The sequence below is a fragment of the Vespula pensylvanica genome, chromosome 17 (assembly GCF_014466175.1).
Source record: "Vespula pensylvanica isolate Volc-1 chromosome 17, ASM1446617v1, whole genome shotgun sequence".
Lineage (NCBI taxonomy): Eukaryota > Metazoa > Arthropoda > Insecta > Hymenoptera > Vespidae > Vespula > Vespula pensylvanica.
In genome coordinates, this window is record NC_057701.1 from 711,913 (window position 1) to 724,290 (window position 12,378).

General features: G+C 44.0%; 1 protein-coding gene across 2 annotated transcripts in view; it reads right to left on the bottom strand.

Moving 5' to 3' along the window:
• Positions 1-1,433, bottom strand: part of LOC122635207 (rhombotin-1-like) — a 61,753-nt gene extending 60,320 nt beyond the window's left edge. For both annotated transcript variants that reach the window (XM_043825158.1, XM_043825156.1), the window contains exon 1: positions 981-1,433. The gene's annotated coding sequence lies outside the window, so the exon portion shown is untranslated. The remainder of the gene's footprint in view (positions 1-980) is intronic.
• Between the last annotated feature and the right edge of the window lie 10,945 nt (positions 1,434-12,378).

Below are 12,378 nucleotides of genomic sequence, written 5' to 3' on the forward strand. Positions count from 1 at the left end.
ACATTAAGGCGAGCGATCCTTGCACAAACAACGCCTTACCATCGCAAAGACCGGTCGACGAGACTCTCTTCGTGGATTCTTCGAGTTAACGAAATATACTAAGGAGAACCTTTTCGAGAATAGCGGATCGAGAAATCGATGGTGGAAGCGGTTATCGTTTTACTTAAGAGGTTAAGCAAAAGCGTATAGAGTAGGTATTATTATACTCCATTCACTTTGCAAGAAATACTACAAGCTGCTCGATTAATTGATCGTTGATTGCATCTTTTTACTTTTTTTTTCTTTCTTTCTTTCTTTCTTTCTTTACGAAGGATATTACATACATGAAAGTTCGTTTCGTTCTAGAACGTATGCCTTCGCTAAAGACGTAATTGCCACTCGAAAATAAATTACACGGGACTGGAGTGCATATTATCGAGAATGCAATATATCTTCTCTCTCTCTCTCTCTCTCTCTTCGTGCTTTCGTTAAATCAAGCGTAATTGCGCGCGTGCAAGTCTCCTCCAAGATCCTCGATGCGATCTATATACGGTTACGATACTCCCTGATGATCTTGACCTGTAATTTCATAGGTCGATACTTCCTTAAGGCGCTCTCGATCGACGAGCCGATCGTCTTTTTTAACAACAAAGAAATTCATACGGAATCTTTCGGACAAAGGTTAGATAAAAACGTTTTGAAAAAGTGCCGCTACTACCGCCATCTGCATTAATGCTCATTAAAAAATAACGCCGAATAAATAAAGAAATACTGCGAAATAATTAATGTTTACAACGTAAACATAACAGATGTCTGAGAAATAAGTCGTATTACTAGTAAAAACAAAAAAAAAAAAAAACAAACAAACAAACGATTTGTTTTCGCCGAAAGATTCGTATCCTGATGTCGACGTTAGAAATAACATCGGTATCGCTAAAGTTAGAAGGTCATGTAACGATAAAGAATAAAATGCGATATATATAATAAAATGTAAAACTTACACATCAGTGGCAGGCAAGGAGAGAGTATCCACAAAAGCGAAAATCCTCAATGAGTCCACCTGTGGCGGTTGATGAAAACGATTCCAGGAATTCAGGCAAGGACACTTATCCGACACTCGAGATAAGCCGGTAACTATGCTCTTTCAAGGGAAACACAAGCGATAGAAAGAGAAGGGGAGAGAAAGAGACAGAGAAATTTTCGTGATATCGTGTGCCGACACTGGTTAGACGACTTTAACGTTGAACGACTTCGATCGATTTCCACGAGAGTTATTTCCAAATATCGAGAACAATAACGAGCTGGTAACTAAAAGCTTTCTTTCCCCTCGGTTTATCGTATTCGAGTCGTGTTCTTGTCCGCGCTCTCGTCGCACAATGTCAACGATGGCGTTATCGTCGCGACGCCGATGAACGCGGCTCAAAAAGAACGTCCTTCCGCGACGAAGGTCGAGACCGGAATAAGAAGGAAGGACACGAGCGCGGCACGAGACCCGCCGAGCGCCCGGTCGACGAGGTGCGCGCGCAACTCGTCCTCCCTCGGTTGTTTCCGTCAATATTCGACTCTGTTCGTCGCGACTCGAATGGATGCCGCGCGCGGCTCGATGCGTTCGAAAGTGTATCACCAAAATGACGCGTCTTTTTTAATCGGAATCGATCGGTCGGTTCGATCGATTCGAACAAACGTACCGATTTATATTCATACCTACGGATAGATAGGTAAATACTCTCTTTAATCTCGGATCTGGAATATTAGAGGAGAGACAGATGGAGAAAGATAGATCGACGAGTAAATTTTTATGCCGGAGGAAGGAAAATTTCCGTGTGGCAGTATTAGGTTTCAATCGAAACGATTGAAAGCTTTTTCGATCGTTCGTATAAAAGATGCCCGTCACAATAATCGGCGTACGCAAAAAAACTCTTTCCCGTCTAGCCATTGGAAATTCGTGCCACGGCATGCGCCGCTCGGTCTTGCATCCATAGAGACAGCGATAATTACGGTTAATGTAAACGTTCGTTAATGGATGTCATTAAATACGGCACTGCAGGCCAACGGCGGGGTAGCTGGAACGACGAAGGACTCGTGCGCATGCGACCGCCAGTCGTTCCAATTATATTAATTAAATGAACAATATAATTAGCTAATTAAATCGAAAACGGTCCGTAGCCCGTGGCCTTACTAGTGAAAACCGGGCGAGTTAAAATTCGTTTAACGCGATCCGCTTGAGTTCGGCTATCGCTGCCGAGTGTGTGTGTGTGCGCGTTCGAGAGAGAGAGAGAGAGAGAGAGAGAGAGAGACTTAAACGGAATGCTTTCGCCGCGTACCGAAATATATAGCTGCTTTTTAATTTCGCACCCAACGACCGAGGGAGTTGAAAAAACGTTGCTAAAATTTGATCCAACTTTTCTGAGGCTTGCGTTCCGCGCTCGCGCGCGTCTGTTTACCTATACATTCTGTATATGTAACGGGTAGGTACGTACACGGCATACGTTTGTCTATATAACGTACAGCAGGTAGCTCAACGAATCATTTTACTTTGTTCCTAGTTGTATTAACTACACGATCAAATGATTTTTTTTCCCCCCCAGTTAATACCACTGACCAAAGGACGATCGAAAACTAAACATTGAATTGAAAATTGAAATCGAAGTAGCAATCGGTTTACATAGCAGGCAATCAGCGATATTCAATAGTACTTGCGATCGGTCCGATGTATCAGAAACATCGCTGCGCCCGTATCGAGACTCTGTTGAAATGTATCGTTTTGCTGTCGATATATCGAATTTCAAACGTCAACGTGTGTATCGCCAGCAACCCTATAGATGCGCGATACCATATTTAATAGAAATAGAGGACAGCAATATTTCGAGCTTCTAATTAATCGAATACCTTCAACGGTCGAATCGAAGTTAACCGGTGCATTTTCATCGGCGTGTCGCCTATTTATTCACCGTTATACCTCACAGCAATACACAGCAATACCATTCTTTCGCTCTCGAGTTTCCTGATCGCAATAAATCACGTTTAGATGAAACGGCGAAAGTTATTAACGATGGAACTATGCGCTAATTGCTGTAATAATTAAATCCCCCGGCAATTCCTAATTGCTAAAACAATGTTGATTAATGGTTGATGAGTAATTACGCTAACGTCCGGTTTAATAACGCGGCATCGAGTTGCATACTCGTACCTACGTGTTCTCTCGCGAATCGTAGAAAATGTTTGGCCACAATTAAAAATTCTTTCTTTGGCCGACTACATCAACAATTTCCGAAACCGCGTACGCTACCGAAAATGCTTGCAGACGTAGACGGCGCACTTAGGTATACTCGACGACGTTATCCCATGCATACATACATATGTATATGTATATGTACCTCGCTTCAGAAGCTTTTGCAGGCCGGGCGGTTACAGTGGCCCTTGAAAAGCACCTCGTGTCATTAGTATGTTAATTGGTAACAGCCGCACCCTGGCTGCCACGGCGCGTTTCGTACACACATACCAGCCGCGAGCTCGACGTGTTTATACGTTAAGATGTTTAATCGCTTCTGTGTAATTAAACTGTCCCTCAAAGGGTTAATTGTCCCATAAACCCATGAATACGTTAACGAGCTCGCCTTGCGCAGCCTGGCGGACTTGAGAAAAGAACAAGAATGGACGGAGGAAGCAGCGACGGAAAATGAAGGAAGCGTGGAAGGAAGGAAGGAAGGACGGAAGGAAGGAAGGAAGGAAGGAAGGAAGGAAGGAAGGAAGGAATGAGAAAACGACAAGAAGGAAGGGAGGAAGATATCGATTCGGCACTCTGATCTTTCACCCTGTCAATCCGCACTATATACGCCTTCCTATATAATAGATTCCAGTTCACGCGCGCGTATAATAATGATGTAATTATAAATGTAATTGCGCGGACATGTGAAATACATTATGCATTAGTTTCGCAAACGTGCACGACGTTTCGTTCGAAATATTTCAACGTTCGTTAAATGCATGTTAAAGCGAACGATAACGTTTGATAAGTCAAAGAGAATCGCAATTTCGAAAGATCGAATAAAAAAACAAGGATGGCTGATCGTTGATACCGAGCTCGCCATTACGTCCTCCATTACGATTAGATAAGATTAGGAAACGTTTGAAGAACTGTATCGAGAAACGACTGAGAAGATTTAGAGCCCGTAGCTGGAGCGAGAAAGAGAGAGAGAGAGAGAGAGAGAGAGAGAAAAACGTGCTTGGCTGAAAATTAATTCATTACTGTAATGCGTTATGCGAGATAATGGCTGAGTCGCTGAAGTGTCGAGAGGCAAGCATTTCGGCAAAGATGGATGCCTCGTTTTCATTTGGAAAATTAACGCTCTCCATTATCCACCGTTCTCGCGATAATTTTCTTTCCTTTCTTCTCTCTTTCTTTCTTTCTCTCTCTTGTCTCGCCAGGTCTTCGGCATTCCTCCTCTTTGTATCATCTCAACTCCTAATGTTCCTCTTCGACGAACCACCATGGACTTCCTTCTTGTCTCCCTTTGCTAACGATCGCTCCTCTTGAAATTCCAGCGACTCCTTCACTCGTATGATCGATCGATGATCAGTTCTCTTGAGACTCGAACGAAAAAAGAAGCTTCCTGGGTAGACTAATTTCGTGCAAAGACAGAGAACAAGCACGATGACACAGAACTATGTATTCCCTAAGAGGGAAGTCTCTCATCCAACAGAGGAGGAAACGTCGTCCTCGAATCGAATATCGAGTGGTGATCCTGGAAACGGTAATATCAGTTCGGCAAACCCCGAATGAACGTCGAAGAGCGACGAGCCGGTTTGCCACCACTCGGTGGTGGTATGGCCTATCGAGTAGCCGTCACCGAGCATGTAACTAGATTTAACCCCCGCTACGTGGAACAGACGCACCTTCTCGCTCAACTCTCTAGCGTTCTACAGCATTCTACCCTATTCGATTCCACTTCACACTCCACTCCACTCCATTCCACTTCTGTACGAGTTCCTTTACTTCCACCCTTCTCTCTCTCTCTCTCTCTCTTTCTCTCTCTCTTGCTTTCTCTTTAGCATTCGTCTTTGCTTGAACCGTACGGTATTGTAACGTAGAGTTAGGCATCAATTACAACTATTGCGTTTCAACGTTGATACGTAACTACCGTTAATAATAGTAGTAGTAGTAGTAGTAGTAATCGTTAGGAATCAGTCTGAGCCTGGCTCAAGAATCAAATGACACCCAGCACTCGATGAACGTGCCGCTGACGATCGACAATGCACCGATTCGAAGATAGAAGCATCCGTTACTTGGAAGATGTAATGTCTTGGAAGTCGATGTGATTCTCTTTCAACAGAAACAACCACAAAGTACTCGTTGCATCTTCTTACTCTTCTGAAGTGTTTCTTAAGCGACTCGCTCTCCTTCACTCATCCTCTCCACCCTCTTCTTTTTATTCTCCTAAAGCATTCTTACTTCTATCTGAAGTGTCGGAAAGACGAAAGACGTCGTTTGATCTTGCTCGATTGGACGGAGCATGCGTAGTACTAGCAAACGATTAGTCGATCTTTTGCAAGATTTTATTTGAAGGAGAAAGAGAAAGAAAAAAAGAAGGAGAGAGAAAGAGAGAGAGAGAGGCAAAGTAAAAAAGAGAACAAAGCAAGTCCTTTAGAAAATCCGTACACGAAGTCGTAGTTCCTCGCGTACCTCTAAAGCGATTCTAAAACTAGCTTTTGCGCGGCCCCGATGTAATTTTCTGAATGACTGCGTAATTAAAACTCTAATTTCCTGGGCTTAATTGACCGAAGTCTCGATTCCCTCCTTCGGCTGAATTCCCCTCTCAGCCCGCGCCTTCGTCTACCCCCTTAAAACCTCTTACACTCGTAAGGAGGGTTGGATGCGCTAGAAAGGGTGAACCCCACTATCGGCCTCTTTGTACTTGCCCGTACTTGCGAGCTTGAGAAACCGTGCATCGATACGATCGTTCGTTTGCCATTGCCCAACGCTTTACTGCGTCCATTCGGGAATCCGGATTTTCTTCTTCCCCTTCTTCTTCTTTTTATTCTTAACTAGCAAAGGAAAAGCTGAATAGTCTAAAGAAAAAAGATATTTCGATCCTATACACGATCCTTCGAATTATCGACGAGTATAGACTGACGCAAACAATACAATGCTGTTACGTTGAATCCGGCTACATCAAAAACACATTAAGTTCATAGAAATCTGGCATAATGGACTTGGTGTGTTATCCATTGATGTGGACACCTTGATAAAGTGATATATTTCTCTTGGATTTATCACACATGGCCTGTACCTTTTCGAGTTTTCAAGTTCTATCTATCTATCATGGAGCTCAGCCGATCTTAGGAAAAAGTACTCATCTAGACGTTTGCCTCCATAAAGTTTTCATACGAACTTTTTAAGAAAGGTCCTCTTCCAGCTCGCCATTAAAAAGAACAAAGCCTATTTATTTCCCCGACAGAATCCCTCGGGAGAAACGCGCGCTCTTCTTCTTCCTCCGCCTCCTCCTCCTCCTCCTCTCCTTCTCCTCCTCGTTCTCCGTGTCCTCTACGTCCCGCAGCTCGCGTAGGCGTGTGCGCGGCTACCACAGCTTTTTGGATAATTACAGCCGTCGGAGACGGCCGGAGGCAATTATAATTGCCGGCTCCTTTCGCAATTATAAGTTTCTGCAAGACTTGGCGTTCGGCGGGAAGGGAGTTGGTGCTGGTTACTGGTACTCGTAATGGTGCTGCCTGGCGATAGTGTTTGTGTTGGTGGTGCTAGTGAGACCTGCCGCGTTACGTGGCGCGAGCCAGTATAACGGACGTGACCGGAGTGCGAGGGAGACAACGCGAGCTTGTCGAGGAAGAGCAAGGGAGTAAAGAGGTGTACGCGCGTCCTATAGGTACGTGGAAACGTTAATTGGGGCGACCTGCTCGAAAACTAGTTACCGCCAAGGGTTGCCGAGAATTCTCGGCATCAAATCATCGGCCAACCTATCCTTTAGATCGAGAAGACAGCGATAATAAAGAGTTCCGTTTTCCGTCGATCGACTTTAATGTCATCGAAACGTTGCTTCTACGAGTTAGATACTATCGGATTATTTTAAAAGATACGTGTTACGTTTTAGCGATGACTCATCACCGAGTAGAATTTAAGGCACTTAACGAAAAGCACGCTAGAGCTTTCTCTAGGGAGCGGATTTCAGTATGTACGTAGTACATCGGTGGAAACAGCATTTCCTTATTGAGCGTATACATCGCAGTAGTAATCTCCTCTCTCGTATATCACTCTGCGGCAGCCTTTACGATTTTTACCGAAAGCCAAACGTTCGTGCTCTTCGCCTTCTCTCCACTAGCGCAAGCACCCCTTATGTATTACCACCACTGTCTTTCGCCATCTCTCTCCTAGTACTATACTTTCTCAGAGTTACCGTTCTTTCTATCCTTCTCTTTCTATCCTACGCCTTCACGATCTTTTCTTCTCTCTTTCTCTCTTTCTCTCATAGACATATACGTACATGGACGCGTACATACACACTCTCTTTCGTCGACGCCAACGGAATCGGTGGCTTCGTGGCACGGAGAAGTTAATTATAAGCGATACCAATCTCTCGAGGTTGTTGGGTGGTTGGTAGGACTGGGAAGCCCTGACAGCCAATTACCACTCCGTACCGACCCTCGCGCACGAGCGAACTCTCCCTTCGTCCCTCGGATACCCCTTCGTCTCTATCCGTCCTTCTCTCTCTCTCTCTCTCTCTCTCTCTCTCTCTCTCTCTCTCTCTCTCTCTCTCTCTCTCTCTCAACACACACGAACGCACAGCTCTCCCGTTCTCTCGAATAACTCCACCTCTCTCTTTCTCTCTCTCTCTCTCTCTTTCTCTCTTGCTTTCTCGCACGTTCTACGTGCTGTCGCACACAAGCCAACGAACATGGGCACACACATACTTAACGATATAGGAAATTAAAAGACTAGGCGATGATTGCGCACGGCCTAAGTTCCGCGTTCGAGTTTGGCTTTCGACATCATCTTACCCCTTTCTCTCTCTCTCTCTCCTTTTCTTCTTCTTCTGCTTCCCTTTTCTTACTAGCAGGAAAAAGAGAGGAATGCGATTCCACCGACCTTCCGTATGTTCTATCGCCCGTTAGCGCAAATCACGAAATCGGTCGAGGAAAGTGATTGAGATTGGTCCTCTTTAGCAAGGGGTTAGCTTGTTTCGCTTCGTTAAAGTAACCAGCTGAAACGGACAGATAGAAGAGAGAGAGAGAAAGAGAGAAATATATATAGGAGAGAGAGAGATAAAAAGATAGAGAGTACATAACCGTTTGATCGAGGATCGAGAGAATGGTCTCGAATCGTTTGGTAAGGGAGACGAAGAGCAAGATTATGAGCTCTTGCACGAGCTGCGCTACGAGTGGATGCTTCGATGCCGAGGGTTCGAACGATCTCTTTACCTCGTGAGAAGCATCTGTATTTCTCTTTTGCTCTCTCCATCTATCTTTCTTTCATTCTTTCTTTCTTTCTTCCTTTCTTTTTTCCTTTCTTTTTTTCTTTCATTCTTTCTTTCGCCATGATTATGCCTGTTTTAAAGATGAGTCCTTTGCTCGGTTGAAACCTACTTGCCAACCTCCTCCTCGTCTTCCCCTTTTGATTTCCATTCCCACGCGTTTTCCTATCCTATCGGTTGCACATGTATTCTTCCGAGATAGTTTCCCGACACTAAGATTAAACCGTAAAAACATTCGTAAAAGTCAAAGAGAGATTCTCCGAGAGAGATCGCTCTTTTCAATGCCGTCAGAAGTTTCTCGATGCTAAAGTCAAAGTGCACTCTCGAACTTAACATCTTGAATCTTAAAAAAAAAAAAAAGAAAAAAGAAGGGAAAAAATAAAAAAAAAAGAAATGCTTTCCAAAGTTCCTAATGATTCTAAACCAAAAACATATATATATATATATATATATATATATATATATATATATATATATATCAAAGTTACAATTTGGCTTTATTCAATAGGAGAAGATGTTGGCCAAACGAAAGACGAAAAGTAACAACATCGAGAAGGGCTTGTACAATCAACCAAAGGGACAACGACGTTCTGCGTAGGGTAGGAAAGCGAACGTAACGTAGAAAGGAGTAGGGTGGTTAAAGAGAGGGGTGCGGCGACGTGCTGGCTGGCAGTTACCGGGCTTGGCTTGTACCCTGGTTGGCCCAGAGTTAATTATAACCGATGGTTATCAACCGGTTAACTCCGACACGCCATTACGTGCCTCGGCTGCCACCTCCGTCTGTTTCTATCTCTCTCTCTCTCTCCCTTTCCCTCTCTCTCTCTCTCTCTCTCTCGCGCGCTCTCTCTCGCTCTCTCATTTTCTCTCTCGTACTCTCTATGTACGCTACCGAGAACGGGAGTCTGCATCGAGATTTCCGAGTTTCGCTCTACGCTCCATCGCGAACCCAACCGCACAAGCACGAATCGCGAATAGACCCCCTTTCTGCTATCCCTTTCTCGCTAGGAACGAAGGTTCTTATGGAACGAGATTCGACCACGATTCACCTTCTCTTCAACCTTGTCTTTTCTCAAATGATACAACCGATGCGAACGATGGTACTTGTAAAAATTAGTTCGCCGCACTGTAAAATTCGTTGGGAAGGGTAAGAAAAAAAAAAGAAACAGAAAAAAAAAGGAAGAAAATTAGTGCGAAAGTACGTGCTCGACGTCGAAGAACAACGTTTTTATGAATCGCCGGAAAAGGGCGAGCATAATGAACGTTCCTCGAACCTTTCTGTTTTAATTGCAATTAAGTTTCAACGTAGGACGCACGTTACCCGTACTAGTCCGCTAAAAGAAAAGAAAAAAAGAAAAAAAAAAGAAAGAAAGAAACAAAGAAAAAGAAACAAGAAAAAGAAAAGGAAAAAAAGAAAGAAAGCAGCCACATTTGCGAAGGTACAGAACGCGGTTTCCTTGTATACCTATTACTACTACAACTACTATCACTACCGCTACCACTACTGCTGCAGAAAAAGAGAGCGATGTCTCTACCTTTTTCTCTTCGCTCTCATTAACATTTAATCGAATACATTCGGAACGCCAAGTGCCGCTTACGATTAAGTCCAGCTAAGACTCTTACGTTCGGAGTAGTACTCTCCATTATTGATGCATTCGATTACGGTGTACCACTCTAGCATTGGTATAAATAAAAAAAAGTAAAGGGGATATTAATCGATCACCTTCGAAGCGGAAAGAGCAAGAAAAAAAAAAGGAGAAAGAGAGAAGGCTCTCCTATTCTCTTTCATCGAAGGCCGTCTCGCATGATCGCCATCTTTCACGAGATTCCTTGCGCACGATCTTCCACGCAAGAGCGTAAAAGCAAGGATGTTCTATCTTTCTCTTCCCTTCATTCCTTTCTCTCTCTCTCTCTCTCTCTCTCTTTCTCTCTCTCTCTAATCGATCGTCGAACGGAAGTCTCTTTGGCCATAGTGGCGCGGGTATCGAAGTTAACGGGCGAGCGTTTCTCGAGAAATCAATCCGAGAATGGTCTCGTTAATCTGGCGGGGGTGGTTTCTGGATGCTTGGTTGCTCTTACATCACGTAACGGGGCTATCCCCTGCTAGCATCGAGCACCACCAATACCAGCAGTACCATCAGCAGTGGCAACACCACCAACACCACCAGCATCGACACCAGCGGCAGTGGCAACGCCACCCACGCACACCCATCCCACTTCTCCTCCACGACGGCCCCTTCTCTACGGTCTAGGTCTGCAAGTGACTGAGTGGTTATTTAGGTAAGAGCCACCCTCCCCTGCACACGGAAGCTGCTCCTCTCTCCAACGCTAAGTAATGGTCCCGCAACATATTGTGCAAAAAAAGCTCGCTCGCTTATTTACGCGAGGCTGAGAGCGAGACGGAAATAGAGGAAGATGAGAAAGAGAGAGAGAGAGAGAGAGAGAGAGAGAGAAAGAGAGGGAGGGAGAGAGAGGGTGAATGGTTGGAAAAGGAAGAAAGTCTTGCGAGAGAGAAACATATATACTCGAAGATATAGATGGACACACACGGATCTTACCACGTAGAGAGTGAAAGAAAACTTTAGGCCAACTTATTACTCGCGGTAACAAAAGAACTAGAGAGAAGGAGCAAATTACGCTTTGCCTGAAATTCACCGAACTTCTGGAACTCGTCCTGGCTTTTCTTTCCTCTCATCTTATACCACGGCTTTCCATCGAGTTAATAAGCGAAATAATTCATTTGAACATATCTGATAAATTGAAAATTGAACGACACGGACGTTTGAAATAAAAGGCCGAGTCATGGATCGTCGAATTTGGAAAACGAATAAAGATATAGGGATAAAAAGAGAGAGAATGAGAGAGAGAGAGAGAGAGAGAGAGAGAAAGAGAAAGTAAAAAAAAAGAAAAGAGCATTAAATCATGGCGATATCATGCGCCTGTGAGAATCCGTGACTCCCATGTCAGCGACGTAATTATGGATTAGGTGAATGGAAAGCTGCTTTTATCGCATACGGAGGGTGTCACTGAGAACCCATTGTTGGCGTCTACTGCTATAAGGGGATGAATGGGCGAACGCGCGCTTGATACTCTTACATTGAGAAAAAGGTCACAATCGTACTCAAATGGTTCCAATTTCATGGCTCGCCTGTACGTGTGCAAACGAACGTGAAGACGTCCCTCGGAGTCTCTGTGTGCGTGTTATATTCTCCTACGATATAACGAACAAGAAATATAATCCGTAGTTACCCGTAGCTCCATATATCTATCCTGGAATAATAAATAATGGTAGTTTGTACGAAAAGCGGAATATCGCTTATTCGATGGAGAAACGAAGGGGATTTTTTTTATGGCGATTCGGATCTAAATCGTTAGGGATCGAGAATCGTACGCATACGATATATGTATATATATATATAGTTTGATGACGTTAAGATAACGTCTTCAGAGAACGATCGACGTTCTCGAAGAATTGATGCGATTCAATCGTTTAACGAAGAACGATTCTCTAAAAGTTTCTCGTCCGTCTCGACGTAAAAAGGACGCGACTTCCGCAAAGTCATTGCCGACGAAGTGAACGAAGAGAAAATGTATTCACCCCACCTCTTCCCCCGAAAGTGTGGCTTATATCGAGCGGCGTTCTTTTTGCATAGAAACTAATTTATTGTTTATCTAAGCCTACATTTTTGTCAGCCTGCGACCGTCCTCCAAGCTCTTCCCCTAAGCTTCGCTGGGGTGACGGATATCTATGTGAAAGGATCTAATAATTACCGATGTTTAACCTTGCGTGACGTTGAGTTTCCCCTCTCTTTTTTCCTCTCACTGTCTGTCAGAGACAGATACGTTGCGTTCGAGATTAACTGAAAAATTTGTCTTTTACTTTTCCATGAGATTCGATGGATGGTTCGCTGAAAAAAAA